Consider the following 25267-nt stretch of genomic DNA (forward strand, 5'->3'; position numbering starts at 1 on the left):
AAGAATAAGTGCAATAAAGGGGAAAAAATTACTTTTCACAGATATTACTATTGAAACGACTTCTGGCCAAGATGGCAGAGAGAAGACAGGCAAAGTTCTCAAGTCTCCTAATCTCTTCCCCATCTATCACGTGAAACAAACCTCTTAAAAGACATCTGACCCACAAAACCCAGAAAGAAAAGTCAGGAGAAAGAACATCTACCTCAGGATTTGTCTCCCGCAGCAGCTTTGGCTGAATTCAAGCGGGTGAGTCTGGGCTCAGAGGGAGGATCAGCCCCAGATCAGCTAGATTAACAGCTGAATTGGAACCGGGAATCTGAGGGCCCAAGAGCCAGACCTGCTGGATCAGTGGTGGTGCTGGACGAAAGGGGTTTGGGTCCACAGGGAAGCAGAGGCACTGGTGTTGGTGCTGTCTCCCTGGAGCTTGGGGACCAGGCTGGGGGAAGAGTTCTACTGCAGGAGAAATGGGGACACCATCCCTAGGCTCCTCGGGTCTGAGAAGCTCTGAGGGCACCCCTCCATTGCACAGAGGCCTCTTCCCAAACAAAGGCAAACTACTTCTGCCTAAGGCCCAGGTGTGTGAGCAGAAGAACCAGCCCAGCTGAGGAATGACCTCAGGCCAGGGTAAAGCCCACCAATGACTGAAGGCAAAAGAAATCAATAGCTCCAATTCCCTCCCTCAAGCAAAGGGAGAAGGCCTCGCAACCAAGGTCACAGACACCCCAGAGAGGGCAACCAGCACCTCCTACTGGCCAGCCAGAGAAACTGCACTCAGTAAAGCCTTTAGAGATCCCAAGCCCAGGTGAACCAGCCCCATCCAACTCAAGGTCTTAGCATAATGAAGAAGGGTCAGCGGAAAGGTGGATAGATGGAAAAATTCTTGGAAGGGAAAGACCCTAACTCAGAGAGATCTGGAACCTCTGAGGAGAATACAATCTGGTCTTCAGCACAGAAAGACTTCCTTGAAGAAATGAGGAAGGAGCTTAAAAATTTAGGAGAGACAATACCTTGCAACAAGAAAACAAAACTTTAGAAAGTAGAATTGGACAAATACAAAAGGAGAATAAATCCCTCAGATCATCAATTGGACAATTAAAAAATGAGAATAAATCTCTCACAGCATCAATTGGACCAATACAAAATGAGAATAAAACTCTCAGATCCTCAAATGAGCAAATGCAAAAAGAAATTAATTCTCTCAAAACCTCAATTGGTCAAATGGAAAGCTCTTTCAAAAGTAGAATTGACCAATTGGAAAAGGAGTTGCAAAAGGTTAATAAAGAAAACTCCTCCCCCCAAAAAAAGAATGGAGTCTACAGAAACTAATGACTCAGTGAGACAGCAAGAGTCAGTTAAACAAAATCAAAAAATAGAAAAAGTAGAAGCAAATGTAAAATACCTCATCAACAAAACTACTAACCTTGAGAATAGATCAAGGAGGGGCAACCTGAAAATTATAGGACTTCCTGAAAACATTGAAGAGAAAAAAGCTTGGACTTAATATTACAGGATCTAGTGATGGAAAACTGCCCTGATATCATGGAATCGGAGGGCAAAGTAGTTATTGAAAAAGTACATCGATCCCCATCAGAAAAAGATCCTAAAATGAAAACACCAAGGAATGTTGTGGCCAAACTCCAGAACTATCAGATAAAAGAGAAAAAATCCTGCAAGCAGCCAGAAAGAAACAATTTAAATATCAAGGAGCCACAGTAAGGATCACGCAGGACCTGGCTGCATTAACTTTAAGGGATAGAAGGGCCTGGAACAAGATCTTTTGAAGAGCACGGGAGCTTAGAATGCAGCCAAGAATCTACTTTCCTGCAAAGCTGAGCCTTCTCTTCCAGGGAAAAAGATGGACATTTAACGAAATGGAAGAATTCCAAAAATTTCTGATGAAAAGACCAAAACTAAACAGAAAATTTGGACATCAAACAAGAGGTTCAAGAGACACATGAAAAGGTAAAAAAAGCGGGGGGGGGGGGGGGGAAGAAAAAAAATGCAATCCAGTAAGGTGAAACTGGTTATATCCCAGCATGGGGGTAAAAAAAAAATTATATATATATATATATATATATATATATATATATATATATATATATTCATTCTCATAACCTTGAGAAATGTAACTCTAACAGAGAGAATACACCTACCTAGCCAAAAATGATGGACGTTCATGACCTATCCATGAGACTACTATCTAATGGGATGTAACTGGCTTTAATCCCACTTGGGAGAAAGACTCTAATAACTCTCAGGAATTTTGACTCTATTTGATAGAATATACAGAACTAGAAGGGACAGACACGCAGAATTTTCTATGACTTAGATAGAATGATCTAAAAAAAACACTACCGCCCTAAAAACGGGGACAGGAAAGAGACGGGAGGAGGGAGGGGATTGAATGGGGTAAATCTCATTACACTAAGAGGTAGAAAAAACCTATGGTAATCATGGGGAAGAAGGGAGCAGATGAGAAACACCTGAATCTTCTTCTCATCAGACTTGGCTTAAAGTCAACCTACACATACTCAGTTAACTTATAAAACATCTAACCTTTCAAGTATTAATAAGGGAAAAGGGGAGGGGGGATGGAGAAGGGGAAGGGGAGTGGGGGAAATAAGGGGAAATAACAAAAGGAAGTGAAGGGAAAAGGGAAAAAGGGAAAGGGGAAAGAAAGGGGAGGGTGTGATATAGGAGGGCAAACACACAAAAGGGGGTGGTTTTCAGAAACAAAAGACTGGGGAATATGGATAAAAGGGGGGGAAAGGGGGGAAAATACAAACAGAGGGAAGATAGCACGGAGGGCAATAACGAATTAGTAATTATAACCTTGAATGTGAATGGGATGAACTCTCCATTAAAACGCAAGCAATAGCAGAGTGGATTAAAAACCAGAATCCTGGGACAGCTAGGTGGCGTAGTGGATAAAGCACCAGCCTTGGAGTCAGAAGTACCTGGGTTCAAATCCAGTCTCAGAAAAAAATAACCTAGCTGTGTGGCCTTGGGCAAGCCACTTAACCCGTTTGCCTTGCAAAAACCTAAAAAAAAAAAAAAAACCCAAAAACCCAGAATCCTACAATACGCTGCTTACAAGAAACTCATTTGAAGCAGAGAGATACATATAGAGTAAAGGTAAAAGATTGGAGCAAAATATATTTTGCTTCAGCTGAAGTAAAAAAAGCAGGGGTAGCAATCCTTATCTCAGACAAAGCAGCAGCAAAAATAGATAGCATTAAAAGAGATAAGGAAGGAAACTTTATCCTCCTAAAAGGTACCATAGACAATAAAGTCATTTCAATATTGAATATATATGCACCCAATGGGACAGCACCCAAATTCTTAGAAGAGCAGCTGAAAGAATTACAGGAAGACATAGACAGCAAAACTCTACTAGTGGGAGACCTCAACCTCCCGCTATCAGATCTAGATAAATCGAATCATAAAACAAACAAGAAAGAAATTAGGCAGGTAAATAGATTGTTAGAAAAATTAGATATGGTAGACTTATGGAGCAAACTGAATGGGGATGGAAAGGAATATACCTTTTTCTCTGCAGTACATGGAACTTATACAAAAATTGACCATGTACTAGGACATAAAAACCTAATGATCAACTGCAGAAAAGCAGAAATAGTGAATACATCTTTCTCAGATCACAATGCAATAAAAGTCATATGCAATACTGGGCCAAGGAGATATAGACCCAGAACAAATTGGAAACTGAAGAACCTCATTTTAAAAAATGAGTGGACCAAAAAACAAATAATAGAAAGAATTAAGCATTTTATCCTAGATAATGATAATGATGAAACAACATACCAAAACCATTGGGATTCATTCAAAGCAACTCTCAGGGGATATATTATAGCTCTAAATGCTTACATGAATAAATTGGACAAAGAGGAAATCAATGAACTAAACATGCAACTAAAAAAAATTAGAGAAAGAACAAATCAAAAATCCCCAATTAAGTACTAAATTAGAAATTCTAAAAATTAAAGGAGAAATTAATAAAATTGAAAGCAAAAAAACTATTGAATTAATAAATAAAACCAAAAGTTGGTATTATGAAAAAACCAATAAAATTGATAAACCTCTGGTCAATTTGATTTAAAAAAAAAAGAAAGAAGAAAACCAAATTGCTAGTATCAAAAATGAAAACGGTGAAATCACCACCAATGAGGAGGAAATTAAAGTAATAATTCAAAATTATTTTGCCCAACTCTATGCCAATAAATTTGATAATCCAAGTGAAATGGATGAATATTTACAAAAATATAAGTTGCCCAGGTTAAATGAAGAAGAGATTAAATACCTAAACAACCCTATCTCAGAAAAAGAAATTCAACAAGCCATTACTGAACTCCCTAAAAAAAAATCTCCAGGGCCTGATGGATTCACAAGTGAATTCCACCAAACATTTAAGGAACAATTGATTCCAATCCTATATAAACTCTTTGGAAAAATAGGGAAAGATGGAACTTTTTCTATGAAACCAATATGGTACTGTTACCTAAACCAGGAAGAGTTCAAATAGAGAAAGAAAATTACAGACCTATTTCCCTGATGACTATAGAAGCAAAAATCCTAAATAAAATCTTAGCAAAACGATTACAAGTCATCACTAGGATAATACATTATGATCAAGTAGGATTTATTCCAGGAATGCAGGGTTGGTTCAATATTAGGAAAACTGTTATTATACTCAATTATATCAACAACAAACCTATCAGAAATCATATGATCATATCAAGAGATGCTGAAAAAGCTTTTGACAAAATACAGCATCCATTCCTATTAAAAACACTAGAGAGTGTAAGAATAAATGGACTGTTCCTTAAAATAATTAGCAGTATCTATATGAAATCATCAACAAGCATTATATTCAATGGGGAGAGGCTAGAGGCATTCCCAATAAGATCAGGGGTGAAACAAGGGTGCCCATTATCACCACTACTATTCAATATTGTATTAGAATAGAAATGTTAGCGTCAAAAATTAGAGAAGAAAAAGAAATTAAAGGAATTAGAATTGGGAAGGAAGAGACAAAACTCTTACTCTTTGCAGATGACATGATGGTCTACCTAGAGAATCCCAAGAAATCATCTAAAAAAACTACTGGAAACAATTAGCAATTTTAGCAAAGTTGCAAGTTATAAAATAAACCCTCATAAATCCTCAACTTTTCTATATATGTCTAGCAAGATACAGCAGGAAGAGCTAAAAGAGAAATCCCATTCAAAGTAACCTCAGACAATATGAAATATTTGGGAGTCTATTTGCCAAAACAGACTCAGAATCTTTTTGAAAACAATTATAAAACACTTCTCACACAAATTAAATTAGATTTAAATAACTGGGCAAATATCAACTGCTCATGGATAAGTAGAGCTAATATAATAAAAATGACAATTCTACCAAAACTAAACTATCTGTTTAGTGCCCTACCAATCAAAATTCCAAAAAATTACTTTAATGAGCTAGAAAAAATTGTAAGTAAATTCATATGGAGAAATAAAAAGTCAAGAATTGCCAGGAGCTTGATGAAAAAAAATGCAAACGAAGGTGGCTTAGCACTACCCGATCTAAAATTATATTATAAAGCATCAGTCATCAAAACTGTTTGGTACTGGCTAAGAAATAGAATGGTGGACCAGTGGAAGAAACTAGGTGTAAAAGCAGGAGAGGATTATAGTAATCTGCTGTTTGATAAACCCAGAGTCTGGCCATTGGGATAAAAACTCCCTCTTTGATAAAAATTGCTGGGAAAATTGGAAGTTAGTATGGAAGAAACTTAGATTAGAACAACACCTCACACCCTTTACCAAGATAAGATCCAAATGGTTACAGGACATAGACATAAAAAACAATACTATAAGCAAATTAGAAGATCAAGGACTAGTCTACCTGTCAGATCTATGGAAAGGGGAACAGTTTATGACCAAGGAAGAGTTGGAGAACATCACCAAAAACCAATTAGATGATTTCGATTACATTAAATTAAAAAGCTTTTGCACAGATAAAACCAATGTAACCAAGATCAAAAGAAATGTAGTAAATTGGGAAACAATCTTTACAACTAATGATTCTGGGACTCATTTCTAAAATATACAGAGAACTGAGTCATATTTTTAAAACAAAAAGCCATTCCCCAATTGACAAATGGTCAAAAGATATGCAAAGGCAATTTACAGATGAGGAGATGAAAGTAATCCATAGCTATATGAAAAAATGCTCTAAATCATTAATTATTAGAGAAATGCAAATTAAAGCTTCTCTGAGGTATCACCTCACACCTCTCAGATTGGCCAGTATGACCAGGAAGGATAATGATCATTGTTGGAAGGGATGTGGGAAATCTGGGACACTATTACACTGTTAGTGGAGCTGTGAACTCATCCAACCCTTCTGGAGAGCTATTTGGAACTATGCCCAAAGGGCAACAAATATGTGCATACCCTTTGACCCAGCAATACCACTACTGGGTCTATACCCTGAAGAGATGAGGAAAAAGGGTAAAAACATTACTTGTCACAAAAATATTTATAGCAGCCCTGTTTGTGGTCGCAAAGAATTGGAAATCCAGTAAATGTCCTTCAATTGGGGAATGGCTTAGCAAACTGTGGTATATGTATGTCATGGAACACTATTGTTCTATTAGAAACCAGGAGGGACGGGATTTCAGGGAAACCTGGAGGGATTTGCATGAACTGATGCTGAGTGAGATGAGCAGAACCAGGAAAAACACTGTACACCCTAACAGCAACATGGGAGTGATATTCAACCTTGAAGGACTTGCTCATTCCATCAGTGTAACAATCGGGAACAATTTTGGGCTGTCTGCAAAGGAGAGTACCATCTGTATCCAGATAAGGAGCTGTGGAGTTTGAACAAAATGCAAGGACTATTCCCTTTAATTTAGGAAAAAAAAAAAAAAAACAGTTAGCTAATTGTCTGATCTTGTTACCTCTTAGACTTCTCTTCTCTTTAAGGATATGATTTCTCTCTCATCACACCCAATTTGGATCAAGGTACAACATGGAAACAAAGTAAAGACTGACAGAGTGCTTTCGGGGGGGGGGGGGGGGGGAAGCAAGATTGGGGGAAAATGTAAAACTCAAATAATATCTTTAATAAAAATAAATTTAAATTAAAAAAAAGAAAATTGAAACATTTTCAGTAAAATACTAGGACTAAAATAAACTCACAAATCATCACCCTTCAATAATATCCAGCAGGAAGAGATGGGGGGGGGAGAAGAAAATTCATTCAAAATAACTCTAAAATGTATAAAATACCTGGAAATCTATCTATCAAGGAATTATATGCAAACAAATACAAAATATTCTTCATAGAAATAAAAATAAACTTATATTAACTGTTCATGACTTGGCTCTGGCCTAAAGATAAAAATGACATCTTATAAATTTATTTACAGATTCAATGCCATAAGCAATTGCCAAAAGGTTACTTTATAAACTGAAAAAAAAAAAATCTTGTGAACAAAAGATCAAGAATTCTAGAGAAATAATGAAAAAAAGTAGGAAAAAGGGTCCCTGGTTCCAAATTATGCTCCAAAATAGTAATTATCAAAATTATTAACTTTAAACTTTTAGTTTAAAAAAGTTGGTCAGTGGAACACATTAGGTACTCAAAAAGATAAAATATAGTCAATATATTGTTCAACAGATCAATGACACTAAATTACTGTAAAATGTTTCATTTTATGACAATACAATAATTAAGAAAAGTAGAGAAAATAAAATCCATTAATGTGCTACATTACAAAAAAAACATTTTTAGATTTAAATAAGTCTACATAATAAAAATAAGAGGATGAAAAACATTTAACAAGCATTAGATAATTTTTAAAAAAGCAACAGAAGGTAAGATTGCTCCATTAGACAAAGCAAAAAAGAAAATAACCAATATGAAAAAGAGAAAGAGGAAACTACATTATGCTTAAAGGAACCACAGATAAAAATTATCATTGACACCAAATAAATAAATATATATATATATATATATATATATATATATATATATATATATATAAAATGGAACTGCAAGACTAACAATATTACTGTATAAGACTTTCATGTCCCACTATTAGAAACTAGCAAAATTAATAGTAAGTGAAATAAAAAGGAAAACTAAAGAAACTTTTGTAGAATTTATTGTCATTAGTGGAAAGAGTAAAATGTTTAATGAAAGATTTAAGGAGTATACCAAATTGAAAGAATTTTAAATAAACATATTTCTCAATATTATATTCTAATCTAACAGAAACAGACAATGTGCTAAGGCACAGAAATATTATAGATGTAAAGAATGAGAAATATTAAACAAAACTTTAAAAACCATGACATAATAAAGTACTTTGTTGTTTTTAGTTTTTTTGCAAGGCAATGGGGTTAAGTGGCTTGCCCAAGGCCACACAGCTAGGTGATTTGAACTCAGCTGACTCCAAGGCCGGTGCTCTATCCACTGAGCCACCTAGCCACCCCTAAAGTAATTTTTAATTTAGAGAAAACAAGTATATGAGCCCTAAGTAGAGACAATAATGAAAGCTTGGATAAGAAGTTAATCAAAAATAAATAAAATAAGCAATTACTATGTGAAATATAATGAAACATACCAGAATTTCTGAGTTGTAATTGAAGCAATCCTCATAGGAAAAAATTCTCTCTCTGAAAATATACATTAAAGAGATTAATGAAACAAGGTACAGCTATCAACCAAAAAATGCAAAATCTGCAAAAAGTAAAAACCTTGAAAATTAGTGAAACTGATAAACATTTACCTAACCTGATAGAAAAAGTAAAACAAACTGCCAAGATTTAAAAATTAGCAAGGTTAAAAAAAAAAATCACAACAGAGAAAATGAAAAGAATTATCAGATCCACTATATACAAGTATAATACATAAAATTCAGAAAGAAAAATTACATATAATAATATATAATACACAAATTCACAACTGATATGGAAATTTTAAGTAATTCAATTTCAAAAAAAGGACTTGAACAAGAAATAAAGCATCTATCCAAAGAGTAAAACTCAGTCCTGAAAGATTTACAAAGGAAATCTATCATTATGTAAAGAGAAATTAATAAACTAGCTATATAAATTACTCTCAAAAATTAAGAGAACAATTACAAAAAACAGTCATTTTCTGTATGGCATTAATAAAATCCAGGAGACATTAATGGAGGGAAATCCCATTCAAATTAACTGCAAAATGAATAAATTATTTACAATTCAATCTACTTAAGATTTTATTTGACTTAGATTTGATTACAAAACAATTTAAGGAACTAAAGAATGACTTAAATTATGGAAGAAACAGTCATTGCCCTTACTTGGGCATCAACAACATAATAAAAATTATATGATTTAATGTTAAGCCATTTAAGTATCAAAGGCCATAGAACTATTCATAAGCTAGATTTATCTTGTTTTAACAAGGCAAGAGAGTCAAAAATCAAATCAGATATCACAGGGGAAGTAAAAAGAAAAATACTTAGGTTTAAATTGGTTCAATAATTTTAAAAGCAATTTGGAATTATGCAGAAAAATGACTGAGAATCCACAGGTAGGCAGCATTTTTTTATGGTAGCAAAGTACTGGAAATAAAGCAGAAACTCACTAACAAAAATCTGGTACATTAATTTAAAGAAAAATTATCATGTTATATAAGAAATGATGAATATAAAAAAAAGCAAAATAACACAGAGTACTACTATGAACTAATACAGGGTGAAGTAAGCAGAACTGGAAAAACAATACACACAATGACAATAATGCAAATGACAAGAATAAAATAATAACAACAACAACAAAACTGAATAGTATAGATTAAAATGATCAAGGAACTTAGCCCTGAAGAAGAGCTGAAAAAATGCAATGGCCTCCCTTCTTGCAAAGGTGTTAATAAGACTATGAATATGAAATTGTACATACACTGACAAACTTGGTTTATATGTTGATTGGTTCTGATTTGTTAAAAAATAAAAAAGGATGGTTTACTAGGTAAAAGAATATATTTAGAAATGAAATATGAAAACTTTAAAATTTTAGAAGCAAAACAGAAAAGACTCAATAATTAATGGCTAAATATGAATAGTTTCAAAATTTATTAGCAAAAGATATGCTTCCCCGACTTAAATACTTTTAATACTTCCCTGAGACTTTTCTTCTATGGGTGTATCTTATTTTATTGAAAAATACTGGCATCAAAACTAAAAAGGATAATTTTACCACCAAGGAATATGAAATTAAATCAATTCATAGGAGCCATTTTATCCAAGAATATGAAAAAGTATGCAGAGAAGGAATCCTAACAAATTCCTATGATAAAAATGTGTTTTTGATACCTAAACAAGGGAAAGCAAAACAAAGCAAGAAAACTATAAGCCTATTTTCCTAATGAATATTGATGCAAAACTTTTAAATAAAGTAGACAACAGCAACATATCACAAAAAATCATATGCTATGACTAGACAAAATTTATATCAGAAATGTAGGGCTGGTTCACTATAAGACGATAAACATAACTGAAAAAATAACTTACCAAAACAACAAAAATCATATGATTCTGTCAATAAATAAAAAATATTTTGACAAAATATAACACCCATTCCTATTAAAAACACTAGAATGTATAGAAATAAATGAAACTTTTCTTAAAATGATAAAGAGGTATCTGTATCTATCCAAATCCAAGATCAAGCATCATCTGTAATAGAGATAAATTACAATACTTCCCAATAAGATCAGTGGTGAAGTAAGGGTGTACTTTATCGCTATTTTTATTTGAGACTGTGAGAAAAATGCTAGCTATAGCAATAATATAAGAAAAAGAAATTTAAAAACTATAATGAGAAAGGAAGAAAACAAAACTATTGTTTTTTGAGGATATTTGGTATACTTAACAGAACCCTAAAAATCAACTAAAAAAAGCAAAACAATCAACTTTAGTAGAATAGAAGGATATAATATAAACTCACATAATCATTGGCATATATATATATATATATATATATATATATATATATATATATAACCAACAAAACACAACAGGAAAAGAAAAAAAAGAGAAATTCCATTTAAAATAGCTGCAGAGTATAAAATGCTTGGAAATCTACCAAAACACACCCAAGAACTACAAGAACACAACTGCAAAACATATTTCAGTCAAATCTAAACAACTGCAGAAATATTAACTGTTTGTAGATAGGCCTAGTCAATGTAATGAAATGACATTTTACCTAAATTAATTTATAAATGCAATGCCATACAATAAAACTACCCAAGAAATATGCTATAAAGTTAAAAAAAAAAACAAAAATTTATCTAGAAAAACAAAAGGTCAAGAATATCAAGGGAGAATTTTTTTTAAAAAAATGAAGGCAACCTAATAGTATCAGATTTCAAACTATGTTTCAAAGCAGTAATCAATACTAGCTAAGAGATGGAATGGTAGATGAGTGGGGCAAGAACTTACTATTCAACAAAAACTACTAGCAAAGTTTAAAAGCAATCTAGCAGAAACTAGGCATCCACTAACATCTCACACTGTATAAGGGGCAGGAGGGTAGGAGTTTGAATTCAGCCTCAGACACCTGGTACTTACTACAACTAGAACACTGCCTTTAATCCTGATTGTGTCAACAACCAGGGCCCATCTCCGGTCATTCTGGTTCATATCTGGCCACTGGATCCAGATGATTCTGGAAGAGAAATGAGGCTGGTGACTTAGGCACAGCACCCCTCACTCAAATCCAATTCTCATGCTTGTCAAGGCTTCACCTCCCTGATGGTATGTATGGTCCTCTTTGAGAATGAAGGACCAAAAAAAAAAAAAAAAAAATCACATTGTATACAAAGATAAGGGTGGGGTCACATGTTTTAGACATAAAGGTTGATCACACACACACACACACACACACACAGACACGGAAGCATGGAAAATTTTACCTATCAGATATATATTACTAGAATAGAGAGGATCACAAGAAGTAAAATGAATAGTTTTGATTGGAAATTAAAAAGGTTTTGCATAAACAAAACCAATATAGCCAAAATTAGAAGCAGGAAAGGGGAAGGGGAGAATTATAGCAAATTTTTCTTTAAAAGGCCTCATTTTTTCAAATAAATAGGAAACTGAGCCAAATTGATAAAAATAAGAGCAATTCCTCAAATGATAAATGATCAAAGGATATGAATAATCAATTTTTAGAAGAAATCAAAGTTATCTATGGTCATATAAAAAAATACTCTAAGTCCCATCTCTGAGGTATCCCCTTCCCAATATCAGACAGGCTAACATGATATAAAAGGAAAATGACAATTGCTGAAGAGGACGAATTAAAACACATGCACTCTTCACTGGGGAGCAGCTAGGCAGTGTGGTAGAGCACCAGGTGTGAAATCAGGAAGACATCTTCTCATCTGACCTGAGACACTAGCCGTGTGACCTTGGACAAGTTACTTCACCCTGTTTTCCTCATCTATAAAATGAACCAGAGAAAGAAAAACAAAAATCACTCCATTATCTCTGTGGGGAAAAAAAAAAACCCAAATGGGATCCAAAGACTCACAGAAACCTGAAAATGACTGAACAGCAACAACAAACATCATTGGGGAAATTGTGAGCTGGTCCAAGCATTCTGGAGAACAAGTGGGAACTACACCCAAAGAACTTGTTAAAACCTCCATCTTCTGATTCAACAATACAACGACTAGGTCAATATCCAGAAAAAGGGAAAGGCCCTACTTGTATCAAAGTAGTTATAGCAGCTCTTTTGGTAGTGTCAAAGAACCGGGAATTGAGGGAATGCCCATCAATTGAAGAATGACTGAACAAGTGTGGTAATATGACTGTGATGGAATAATATTGTGCTATAATTAATGACAAGCAGGATGGTTTAAGAAAATCCTGGGAAGACTTATATGAACTAATACAAAAGTGAAATGAGCAGAACTAGAACACTGCACACAGTAATAGCTCTATTGTAATAATGATCAATTGTGAGACTTACCTACTCTGATCAACATAATGATCCTTAACAATTCCAAAGAAGTCAGGATGAAAAAAATGCTATCCACCTCCAGAAAGAGAACTGATGAACTATAAGTGCAGATTCAAACATTTTTCTTGGTTTTTTTTCCTTATGGCTAATATGGAAACATTTTGTATGATTTCACAAGCATAACATGCATCATAATGCTAGCCTTTTCAAAGGCTGGGGGAGATGTTGAAAAGAGAATTTGAAATTCAAAATTAAAAAGTGAATGTTACAAAAAAACAGAGCTTGAAGGTAGTGGTAAGAGTTGTTAACCATAGGATTATTTTAGAGTGCCTTTAAATGATGAATCTTGATACTACTGAGGTTTTTTAAAATAAATTAACTATTTGCAAAGGGTAGTAGATTAAAAGTAAACTGTCAATACTAATAATGAACAAGAAAAATTCAAAAAATTCAAAACAGATCCATGAGGTGCCAATTATTTTCATTACAAAACTATAAAGAAAAATTCAGAGAATACTCTCATAAAGTTAATTTAAAATGACATAATCTGGGGGGCAGAGTCAAGATGGCAGCTGGAAGGCAGCATTCCCTGACAACTCCGACCCCCCAAACCCCCAAAAAACAAAGGATGGCTCTAGCCAAAATTTAAAGGAGCAGAACCCACAGAAAGACTGAGTGATACATTTTCCCAGTCCAAGATAACTTAGAAGTTCTGGGAAAGGTGTGCTTCACCAGGACCAGGGGTTGGAAAACAAGGCCTGGTGCAGCCCAGCCCAGAGATTACTGGCAACAATAGCTTGAAGGAGTGGTGAGAGAACTCTGCTGCACCTAGGTTGAGTGTGGAATGAGGAGCACCAGCCACAGAACCTGCATCGAGAATCTGGAGAAGACAGCCTGCACCCCTAGAGACCATAAGGGAAGTCTGCAGAGATCTCTCTGCTCTCCCTGGGGTAGGGCTCTGCTGTTTGCCTACACTTAGACCCAGGGTGCAGTTTGGGCTTCCATACTAAGCTGGATCCCTCCATATAGCCCCAGTGCAGAGAGCAGTGCTGTGGTCATCTACATATAGAGAGCATAAGACCTTGGAAGAATAAAGGTCCCAGTGGGGTGTCCCCCCCCAAAAAAAACTACCCCAAAGACTTAGAAGTGCTGTAAATTGGTCTTGGGCTGAGGAGATGAGTAAACAAAGAACAGAAAAAGAAGAATCTAACCATAGAGAATTACTTTAGTCCCATGAAGATCAAAACACATACTCAGATGATGACAATATTGAAGCTTCCATATCCAAAACCTCCAAGAGAAATAGAAAATGGGCTCAGACTGTGGATGAGCTCAAAAAAGACTTTGAAAGCAATTAAGGGAGGAAGAGGGAAAAATTGGAAGGGGGGGGGGATGAGAGCAATGCAGAAAAATCATGAAAACCAAATCAAAAGCTTGGTGAAAGATATACAAAAAAAATACTGAAAAAAATATGTTGAAAACCAGTTTAGGCCTAATGGAAAAAAGCAAAACAAAAGGCAAATGAGAAGAATACCTTAAAAAAGCAGAATTTGCCAGGTGGAAAAGAAGATAAAAAAGCTCGCTGAAGAAAATAATTACTTCAAATGCAAAATGGAACTAAAGGAAGTTGATGACTTTGCAAGAAAGCAGGAAGAAATGAAACTCTTCAAAAAAAAGCCAAAAATTAGAAGAAAATGTGAAATATCTCATTGGAATAACAACTGACCTTGAAAACAGATCCAGAAGAAATAATTTGAAAATTATTGACCTATCTGAAAGCCACAACCAGGAGAAGAGCCTAGACTTCATTTTACAGAAATAATACAGCAAAATTGCCCTGAGATCCTAGAAGCTGAGGGTAAAATAGAACTAGAGAGAGAATCCACCGGTCACCCCCTGAAAGGAATCCTAAAAGAAAAACTTCCAGGAATATTATAGCCAAATTCCAAAACTCCCAAATCAAAGAGAAAATTCTAAAAACTGCCAGAAACGGACAATTCAACTACCAAGGCTCCATAGTCAGGATTACACAGAATCTGGTAGCATGTACATTAAGGGCTTGTAGGGATTGGAAGGAGATATTCTGGAAAGGAAAAGATCTTGGTTTACAACTGAGAATAAACTACCCAGCAAAACTGAACATCCTCTTTCAGGGGAAAAGATGGATTTTCAATGAAACAGGGAAGTTTCAGACTTTCCTAATGAGACAACCAGAGCTGAACAGAGAGTTTGATCTCCAAGTACAGGATGCTGGTGAACCACAGAAGGAGTGGAAGAGGACTAACTATGAGGAACTAGATGATGTTGAACTGTTTGTATTCCTGCATGGGAAGAAGACATTGATAACTCATATGAACTTTCTCATTTATAAGAGCTGTTAGAAGGAGCACAGATAGATAGATAGATAGACAGACAGACAGACAGACAGACAGACAGATAGATAGGACATAGGAAGGAGCAGAATATAATGGAATGATGTAGTAAAGGGATGGAGTCAATGGGCAATGGGGGAAAGTACTGGAAGGAAGGAAAAGGAGATGAAGAAGCTGAGAGATTTCACATAAGAGTCAAGAAAAAGCCTTTTCAATAGAGTGGGGGGAGGCAAGGGGGGGAATGAGTGAGCCTTCATTCTCATTGGAAATGACTCAGGGAGGAAATGACATACACACTTAATAGGTGAGGAAATCCATCTTGCCCTGGAGAAGGATGGGAGGAAGGGATGGGATGAGGGGGAATGGGGGGAGGGAAGGGGGGGAAGAGGTGATAGAAGAGAGGGAAGATCGAGGGAGAGGGTTCCCAGATACAACATGCTTTTGGACAGGGCCAGGATGAAAGGAGAGAGAAAGTGAATAGAATAAATGAGAGTGGAGAGAAACAGAGTGGAGGTACAGCTCGTAATAGCAACTGTGGGTAAAATTTTGAAGCAAATTCTCTGGTGGACTTATGATAGGGAAAGCAACTCACCCCAGAGACAGAGCCATTGGAATCTGAACACAGACTGAAGTACATTTTTTCCCCCTCTCTATATTCTTGACGTTTCCCATCTTCTGGGGGGGGGTATATTTATTCTTATGTTTACTCTTATAACATTCAATTTACATCAATGTATGGCATGGAAACAATGTAGAGACTGTCAGACAGCCTTTGGGGTGGGGAGGGAGGGGGTGGGAAATTGTAGAATTCAAAGCCTTGCAAAAAATGATGGGTACATATTACTATTGTATATAATTGGAAAACAAATAAAATGTTTATGTCATTTTATTTTTTTAAGACTCTTCAGGAACATGTTTCTTGTATAAATGTAATTCACTGTCTATTTTTCAATCTTCTTTTTTTTTATCCTGATTCATTTCTAAGTTATCTTGACAAGTAGTAAATCCAAGAATCTGACAAAGAACCAGAAGGTTGGCTACTAGAAGGCTGATTTCAGATTCCTATATGCTCAACTCCAAAAAAAAAAAAAACTAGAAGGGAAGAAAATAAGTCCCTCTAAAGCATCTACTGTGCACCATGGACTGAGCTAAGCTTCACAAATCTCTCCCTGGATTCTCTGACACAGGCAATGATGAAGTGACTTGCCCGGAGTCACACAATCAGGAAGCATCTGAAGCTAGATTTGAACTCAGCTCTCCCTGACTACTGTCCTATCCCCTGAGCTACCTAATTGCCGACTAGAGAACTTGCTGATAAAAATCTTACATTGAGTTTATTTCTTAATTTGGTCAGTTATGTCCTTTATATTTACATGAGCTTTTCTTACTTCTCATAGGTATACTAACCCCACATGTATGCCTACTAAATTTCATCCTATTTTTTCTGACTATAATTCCACTATCCAATTACTGTGAACTCTAACAAATGCCTAAAAGGTCAAGACCACCAATTTTCTGTCTTGCTGTTATTTTTCAAACTTATTAAGTTTTCCTATTATTCCTGATAACTAATTAAATATGTTAAACTACACTAGGACCAAAATCAACACCCATAGAAATGTGCTATGGTTATTTATAGCTAAAATTCAACTATATATATATATATGAGGAAATGTAATTTTCCATCATACTAAATACCAACTTCCTGCCACGAAGACCCAAATCAATGATTTTCAGAATTACAAATAGATGGATCTCTGCTCTAGGTTCCACTAATACAGAACCACTGCTGAAGATAGGAGTGTGAAAACCAATGATAATGGGATTACAAAAAATTAAATAGGTTTTGCTTTTAAAGTTTGATCTCTATATTTTCAGTATTTTTATTTTTAAAAATTTAAACTTAAAAGTATTTAACAAATATCTATTCTAGAGCATCCTATGAGTTATGAAAGGAAAATCAAAGATTAAATGGTAGTGTCCATCCTCACAGAGCTTGTGGCTTAAAATGCATCCACAGATACTACAATAAAAATGCATCCAAATGGCCCAAAAACCAAAAGAATATAGTGGTCTGAGAGATGATGGTATTCATTTACTTCCTGCAGCTGACATTTCACCTTGTGTATCAGAAGAAATTGAACAGACAAAGGAACAAGTTCACTCCATGTCTAGAGAATGGGAGCAAGATGTAAAAGCAGGAAGGTGTAGGGCACTATGGCCACAAGAGCAAGCCAGTGTGACCAACTAGGCCATAAGAATCATGACCTAGCAGAGAATATGTCAACCGGCTGGAAAGGCGGCCTCGTGCCAGCTATGTGAGGGGCCCAAAAAGGCCGGAAAAGACTATGAACTTAGTACACCATGGAAAACTGCAGATGTCTAAGCAGAAAAATCCTGCCCAGATTGACGCCTAGGGAAAATCAGCCTGACAATAAAACAAAGGATATGTTCATTAGAAGGCAGACCGTAGAGGCAGCAAAATCTGTTGTGAAATCCATCAAGAACCCTTCTTAAGACTTACGTGTGCCAAAAACAATGCTCAGGACAAAAAAAAAAAAAAACAAAACAAAATGAAACAGCCCCTACCCGCTCTCAGCAGAGACCACAAATTTTTTTAAATAAGTACTAAACACACACAAAATAACATTCAAGGGACAACTACTTTTGGAAGGTAGAAGGCATAAAGGTAATGGCAGTTGGGGGGAAGGACAAAGAAATGTTTCATGCAGAAGATGTTCTTGGATACATTTTTTTAGCAAATCAGGGAATCTAAAAAGGAAGGAGAGAAGAGGTTATTTCAGGTATGAGGGGAAGCCAATACAAAGTCATAGAGATGGAAAATGACTGTCATTTCTGAGAAACAGCAAGAAAGCTAGTCCAGCTTTATCACATAAGGAGGGAAAGGAAGCAGTGAGGAGCAGGAATCCATGACTGGAGAGGTCCCAACAGTATTAAAGGCAGGACTGGCACAGAGGAGCCTAGTCAAGAGAGCACATGCAGGTGCCATCAGGGAGGCCAAGGTGCTGACTGCCTCCCCTGGTTGGTTTTTCTGGTGGTTAAAATCAAGATCAACAAAACTAAGTACTTTATACACGTATATGAAATAACATCATCTAGACTATGGAAAATAAAAATACAATGTTATATTTTATAATTAATATAATAAAGGTCTACAAACATTATAATGGTAACATACAGAAAACTAGAAACAGGCATGTGTTGTGTGTTTGCCTGACCCAGTTTGTGAGGAACTATGCAATCTGAAGGGAGGCACAGCTAGCCACTGCCTTACTTCATGTCTTTCCCACATTTAAGACTAAATTATGTAAATTCAGTTTTTTCTACGAAAATGGCTGGAATCATACAGATGAATGAACAAGATTTATTTTATTATTTTTTTAACTTTTTGACATAAGTTACTGAGTAGGAGAGACGGACATGTGATTTATTTAGGAATATCACTTTGGCAACTATGTGGAGACTAGGCTGGAGTGAGCAAAGGCTTATGGCAAGGAGACCCATCAGCAAGATACTGCAGTAGTTGAGGAAAAAAGTCCAACAGTTACAGCCATTGAAGTGGGAAATGTCAGGGGTTGGGAGTGGGAAGCAAGAGGAAGATAAGGATGAAGAGACCAATATCATGTAGTCAGGTACAAATAACACTAACTATAAGAAAGAAAGGAGGAAGAGTCAAAAGTAATGCCATTATTTCAAAAATGGAAAACTGAGTAAGTGGGAACACAATCAAAAGAAGTAATAAAGTCAGCTTAATGAGTAAGTTCAGGTAGGAATAAACACATAGATATTTGTTTATTGATATATACATATATGTGTGTGTATGTAAATAAGGATTTCTTATAAATTATTTTGTTAAATATTCACTTTTCTAATATTTTTTAAAAATACTTCAAATAATCTTTCAAATCCATTAAAGACAAGACCTTTTAAAAACAGCTGAAATACTCAACTTTTACAGCCATATTTCTAATTCAAAGGTTAAGAATACAATCCTATCTGATAGAAATCCAAATAAAATAAGAAATGTGAAGCAACCGGGTGATAAGGTTTTCAAAAAAAAAAACTAATCTAAATTTAGGAAGCACTCATAACAGAGTTCATAAAAAGCAAGACAATTATTCCTCTAGACTTTGTCCTGGTTAAAAGAGAGCTAGAGAATACTCATTTTCAAGTTCTAGCTTTATTTTAGGAATGATAAAGACAAGTTGAACAGGAGGATCATAGATTTTGAGCTGAATGGATCTTAAGAGACCATCTACTGCAACTCTGTCATTTTGCAGATGAGGAAACAGATTTAGAAAGTAAGTGGTGGGCAGTTAGATGGTGCAGTGGATAGCACACCAGCCCTGGTGTCAGGAAGACCTGAGTTCAAATCTGACCTCAGACATTTAATAACTACCTAGCTGTGTGACCTTGGGCAAGCCACTCAACCTCACTGCCTTGCCAAAAAAAAAAAAAAAAAGAAAGAAAGAAAGAAAGTTAAGTGGCTTGCCCAAAGTCACGTAACTCTTAAAAGTCTGAGGAAGGGCTTAAAATTCAGGTCTTCATGACTCCAGATCCAATTCTGTTCATTAAGTTCTCTAGTTATTTGGATAACAGACAAGGATAGTGAGAAAGCTTGGACTATGAATGGTGATGGAACAGGAAATACTTAGGCTGGGGAAGAGAAGACATGATTTTTTTTTTTGAGAAGACATGATTAAAGGAGAATAATGTTCAAACTTGTTCTGTGAGGCCCTAGGAATAGAGTATGAATTAATGGAATGGACTACTGGGAGAAGATAAAGCAGAAATTTCCTAAGAATTAAAGCTATTTTATCAGAACTGGACCACCTTAAGTGATTTTCCAAATACTAGAAAATTTCAAAGACTAAATAATAATCCTCTAAAGCAGGGATGGAGAACCTTTCTTCTGCCAATGGTCATTTGTACATTTATAACAATCATACGTGGGTCAGACAAAATGATCAACCTAAAAATTAATCTGCTGTGCTGGTGACCAACATTTAATCAATTTGCCCCTAAAAAGTTCCTAGATTCATTGAACTTCAAGTCCTGCCTGCAGCTGCCATCACAGCTCTAGGTCAAATGATTTTTTGGGGCCTTCCACAGAGTGGGTCAGACATACCCTGCACTCTGTTTCAAAGGATGTTGTAGTAAGTTGTACAAATATCACTTAGAAAAGAAAGTATACGACACTATTAATATCAAAGCTCCATAATGCTATGGTTCTAGCTTGTATATGTATGTTTTACAATTTTCAAAATGCTTCATATTCACTATCAACCTTGACTGTACCTATGAATTTCAAAATGTTTGAGGGACATTATTAATTCAATTTTAAGGCATTCTATGGTACATGAAGTCATAAATTAAGAGAACAAAGCACAAAAACATACTGACTCACACCAAGAAATTGATTCAAGTATTTATAAAATGTTCACAGACTTGTAACAATATTTTTTCAGCTTTTATGCTGGAAAAAAAAAGAGGCATTCCCACTTAGAGGCAGAGATTTTAAACAAAGAGTGATGCAGAAATATGCTGAACTGCTCAAATTCTCTATTTCTAAAAATGATAGGAGATCTAAAATGAAACAACAGATAATTAACAATCTTTTACTTCATTTCTTTAAAATCATATTTGAGGTATTTGGGGGTGAGTTTTCTTCCATAGACACCCAGAAAAATAACCATTTAAACCCCTCTGCTCTGAGATGGCATAACAAGACCTGAAGATGGAGCACCTGTACCTCAAAGATCCAATGAGGTCTCATTAAGGCAGACAGGCAGTGGGATTTGATATTTCTCAGAGTGTGTGTGTGTGTGTGTGTGTGTGTGTGTGTGTGTGTGTGTATGCAAATATGAAAGAGAGGAACTGCTCTTGTTTTTGTTCAGTTGTTTAAGTTGCATCTAACTCTTTGACCCCATCTGAGGTTTCTTGACAAAGATAATGGATTGATTTGTCATTTCCTTCTCAAGATCATTTTTCAGATGAAACTGAAGCAAACAAGGTTAAGTGACTTGCCCAGGATCACACAGCAAATAAATATCATAGGACAGATTTGAATTTAGGAAGATAAGTCTTCCTGACTTCGGGCTTGACACTCATCCGCTGTGCCACCCAACATCAAATGAATATCATTCTAATCTGAAAACAAAGGATGGTAACACATACATACACAAACACACAATGTACACATTGTGACATGTAAATACATCAAACTCAACAGGGAAAAGGTAGAAAGGGTACAAGTAAAGGGAAGGAAAGCAGATACAAAACAGATTTCTAAAGGAAGGATTAAAAAGAAAAAAAGAACTAGAATCTAAGAGGTTATATGGATGTAATGAAAGATTAATGAGTTACTTTAAGAAATAATGAGTCTATTTCTGGGGGCGGCTAGGTGGCGCAGTAAATAGAGCATCGGCCTTGGAGTCAGGAGTACCTGGGTTCAAATCCGATCTCAGACACTTAATAATTACCTAGCCATGTGGCCTTGGGCAAGCCACTTAACCCCATGGCCTTGAAAAATATAAAAAAAAAAAGAGTATTTCAAAGAATCCTGGGTAGTGACACAGTGTAGACAGATCTAGGGCAATTTATATGAGGACAACAATAATAAACAAAAAAGCAACTTAGAATGGTTTAAGAATGTTATTTAGCTGGGCCAGCTAAGTGGCACCATGGAAGATAGAGCACTGGGCCTGGAGTCAGGAGTACCTGAGTTCAAATCCAGGTTCAAACACATAATAATTACCTAGCTGTGTGGCCTTGGGCAAGCCACTTAATCCCATTGCCTTGCAATAAAAAAAAAATCTAATAAAAAAAAGAACTCTATTCAAAGCAGTACTATGTGTCCAGCAGACTTATGAGAGTATCTAATTCCCAACAGTAGCAGCGCCAAAGTACACATTTGGACATGGTCACTTCAAGGTCTTATGATGTTTTTAATGTTTATTATAAAAGGTTCTCTCTCTCTCTCTCTCTCTCTCTCTCTGGACAATTTTCTTTGTCACATGGAATTTAAAGAAAAAAAAAACTTTGTTCCCTCAAAGGATTCTTAAATTCAAGTCCTTCTGGTGTTAATGGTATGAGGAAGGACCTTAGCAGTGAAAGGGTAACAATAGTGATAGTAAAAAAAAAGTGGCTAACTGAAACTTTTCAAATGCACAGAAGAAAACAGAAGGAAATTTAAAAGGAAGCACAGACAAGCAAGACAATTCTCAAAGTAATGTGGAATTTATTAAATATATTTTTAAAAAGGTAGATGAAAAATAATCAAATATATTCTCTTTTTATTCTACTACGCATAAAAAATTCAATTTTTGATGTTTAAGTTTAGAATCTGACATTTTAAAATTTTAAAAAGATCAGAAAATAAATTTTAAAAAGCATTTAAATTTGGTAAAGCACCGGCCTTGGATAAAGCACCGGCCTTGAAGTCAGGAGTACCTGGGTTCAAATCCAGTCTCAGACACTTAATAATGACCTAGCTGTGTGGCCTTGGGCAATCCACTTAACCCCATTTACCTTGCAAAAAACCTAAAAAAAAAAAAAATTCATTTGGTTCCTAAATCCAAAGTTTGCAAAGCCCTAGTACAACAAATTTTTTGTTCCTCCTGAACCTGCAATATTAGGATCCTAGAAATCACTTCCTTGGAGCCATCAGTAGGAGAAAATGGTGTCTAGTCCTCCTCCACATATTCATTCCTTGGTAGTAACTTGGCCATAAATTGAATGAAGAAAAGGGGTTGGGGGAAGACCAAACTGCAGAACCAAAGATCCAGAATGGGTCTTGTAGCTGAAAGATAGTAGTGATATGGCAGAGCAATAGGATGACAAAAATTCAGGATGCAAACAGGAGGGAGCAGGCAAACTCCTTTCCATCTGGGAGTTGTACAAAATGACTGGCTGAACCCAAACTACAGCCCCCCAGGTCTCCTAGCAGACAGACCCATGACTCTTGTCATTAAACTCCTAAGCAAGTCTCTGTGAAATTCCTCCTAATCCTCATATGCACATATTGGAAGTGAGAAGACCCTGGCTCAATCTAACAAATTTAATTATCCTGGCTATTCTGTAGTGGAAAACTAAGATCATAATCAAGGTCACATCAGAAAAAAAATGTTTGAGAGTATTAGGCTGAACAAAAGTAAAGTTTCCCTTCAGAACAAATTTCTTATTTAAGACTTTTAAAAGACTCAGGTCTAAAAAGATTCATTTTAAGTATTCTAGATCTTAGTATTCATAGGTCATGGTCTTTTCAATGAGGAGAAAGACAAGGCACAAAAGGAGGAGAGAAACAAAAGGTCCCACTATAGAACAAAGACAACATACAAGGATGTGACTTAACCAGGAAAGCTGGTTAAGTAATTTTACTTTGGTTCATCATAGCCTAGCTAAGACAGCTGAGGAAGATGCACCCTGCATTGTGGCAAAACAGCAAAAGTAGCAACAAGGGGTACACGATTTTAGAGACTATACATTAAGTATATACAAAACAAATTATTTCTTACAAGAGAAATTGGGGGGGGAGGGTAGAAAGGGCAAGAAGCCACTGAGATGTGAATGATGTTAAAAAAAAAAGATTTTAAAAAACTACCATAATTTCATCAAAAACAGATAATACCTAACAAACTTCATTTCCTTTTTTGAAAGTTTTCAAAAGATAGAGCAATAGAATATTGTAGTTTACATGGATTGTAACAAAGCATGTGACAGTCTCTACTACTATCCTGCACACACAGAACATGAAAAGATAAAAATGAAGATAGCTAACCTTCAGACAGCACACAGGACTTAAGCCTTAGGGCTGCCTCATGAAGTAGTTTAAGGTTCATAAAGTCTTTTTACATATGTCAAGTCATTTGAGCCTCACCACAATCATGTGAGGTAGGTACTACTAATCCCTGGGTCACAGATGAAGGAGCTGAGGCAGAAAGTTAAGCAGCCAGCTTGGTAAAGATATGAATGTGGCTTTCTGATTCCAAGTCCAGTCTTCTCCCCCCCTCCACTTCTGACCCTTCTCTTCTTAACTCTATGTTCCAGCCAAACTGGGCCATTCTCTGCTTCCCAAAAAGACACTCTATTCTTTAGTCATCGGAACTATGTGAGCCAAACCATGTTTCAGCACTGACTGTTCCTATGATGGCAATGACCTTCCTCCTAACCTTCCCAGGCCAAGCTCCTATCCATTCCTAGAACGCCCTCTTCCAGGACATCTTCCTATTTCACAGAGCACTTTGTCCTCTAACTTTCAAATACACTGATCAAATACAATAGGTATCTCTGTGTGATGTGGGAGAAGGGGCTGGGTCAATACAGAGAGGGCCTGGGGGTGAGGCCAGCTCTGCCACTTTTAAGCTTTGTGTCCATGGGCAGGAAACTAAACCTCTCTGGATAAAGGGAATGAACCAGATGATCTAGGAGGTCCCTTCCAGCTCAAAATGCATGTTACTATGATATGTGCTGGAGTTGGCCTATTATGAAATTTTCGGATTTACATCTTGGAAATTAGCAAATGCTACAAATCAGGGTTTGATTTATTATTTTGTGGCTTGTCAGGTCTTAAAATAGTGGTAGAGAAAATGTTAATTATGCAAGTTAAACTTATATATTATGTCCTGGATACATTTCCCCTCCTGGAAAGCCAGTAGTTCAACATCTACCAGCACACCCAGTGTCTCTCCTTCATGATGGAGAGAAGGAAACCATAAGCTCTTATCTCTAACTTATCTCCTACTAGCTTTATTAGGGCAGGAACCTACACTATCTCCCTGCACATTCAATTACCTCTATCTGAACAGAGCAGGCTTTTTTTTTTTTAGGTTTTTGCAA

At 35.8% G+C, this 25267-nt stretch overlaps 1 protein-coding gene across 11 annotated transcripts in view; it reads right to left on the reverse strand.

The window, feature by feature from the left end:
• The window catches only part of OSBPL8 (oxysterol binding protein like 8), a 192673-nt gene that overhangs the window by 162209 nt on the left and 5197 nt on the right, over positions 1 to 25267 (reverse strand). For 6 of the 11 annotated variants that reach the window (XM_074226466.1, XM_074226467.1, XM_074226456.1 and 3 more), the window contains exon 3: positions 8642 to 8693. The exons of 2 other annotated variants lie outside the window; for them this stretch is intronic. The gene's annotated coding sequence lies outside the window, so the exon portion shown is untranslated. Of the gene's footprint in view, positions 1 to 8641; positions 8694 to 11638; positions 11736 to 12461; positions 12516 to 25267 lie in introns of those variants that run through there. 3 more of the 11 variants (XM_074226457.1, XM_074226461.1, XM_074226458.1) reach the window with 2 other exon arrangements.

Source organism: Macrotis lagotis, chromosome 2, assembly GCF_037893015.1.
Source record: "Macrotis lagotis isolate mMagLag1 chromosome 2, bilby.v1.9.chrom.fasta, whole genome shotgun sequence".
In the NCBI taxonomy this organism is placed as follows: Eukaryota; Metazoa; Chordata; class Mammalia; order Peramelemorphia; family Peramelidae; genus Macrotis; species Macrotis lagotis.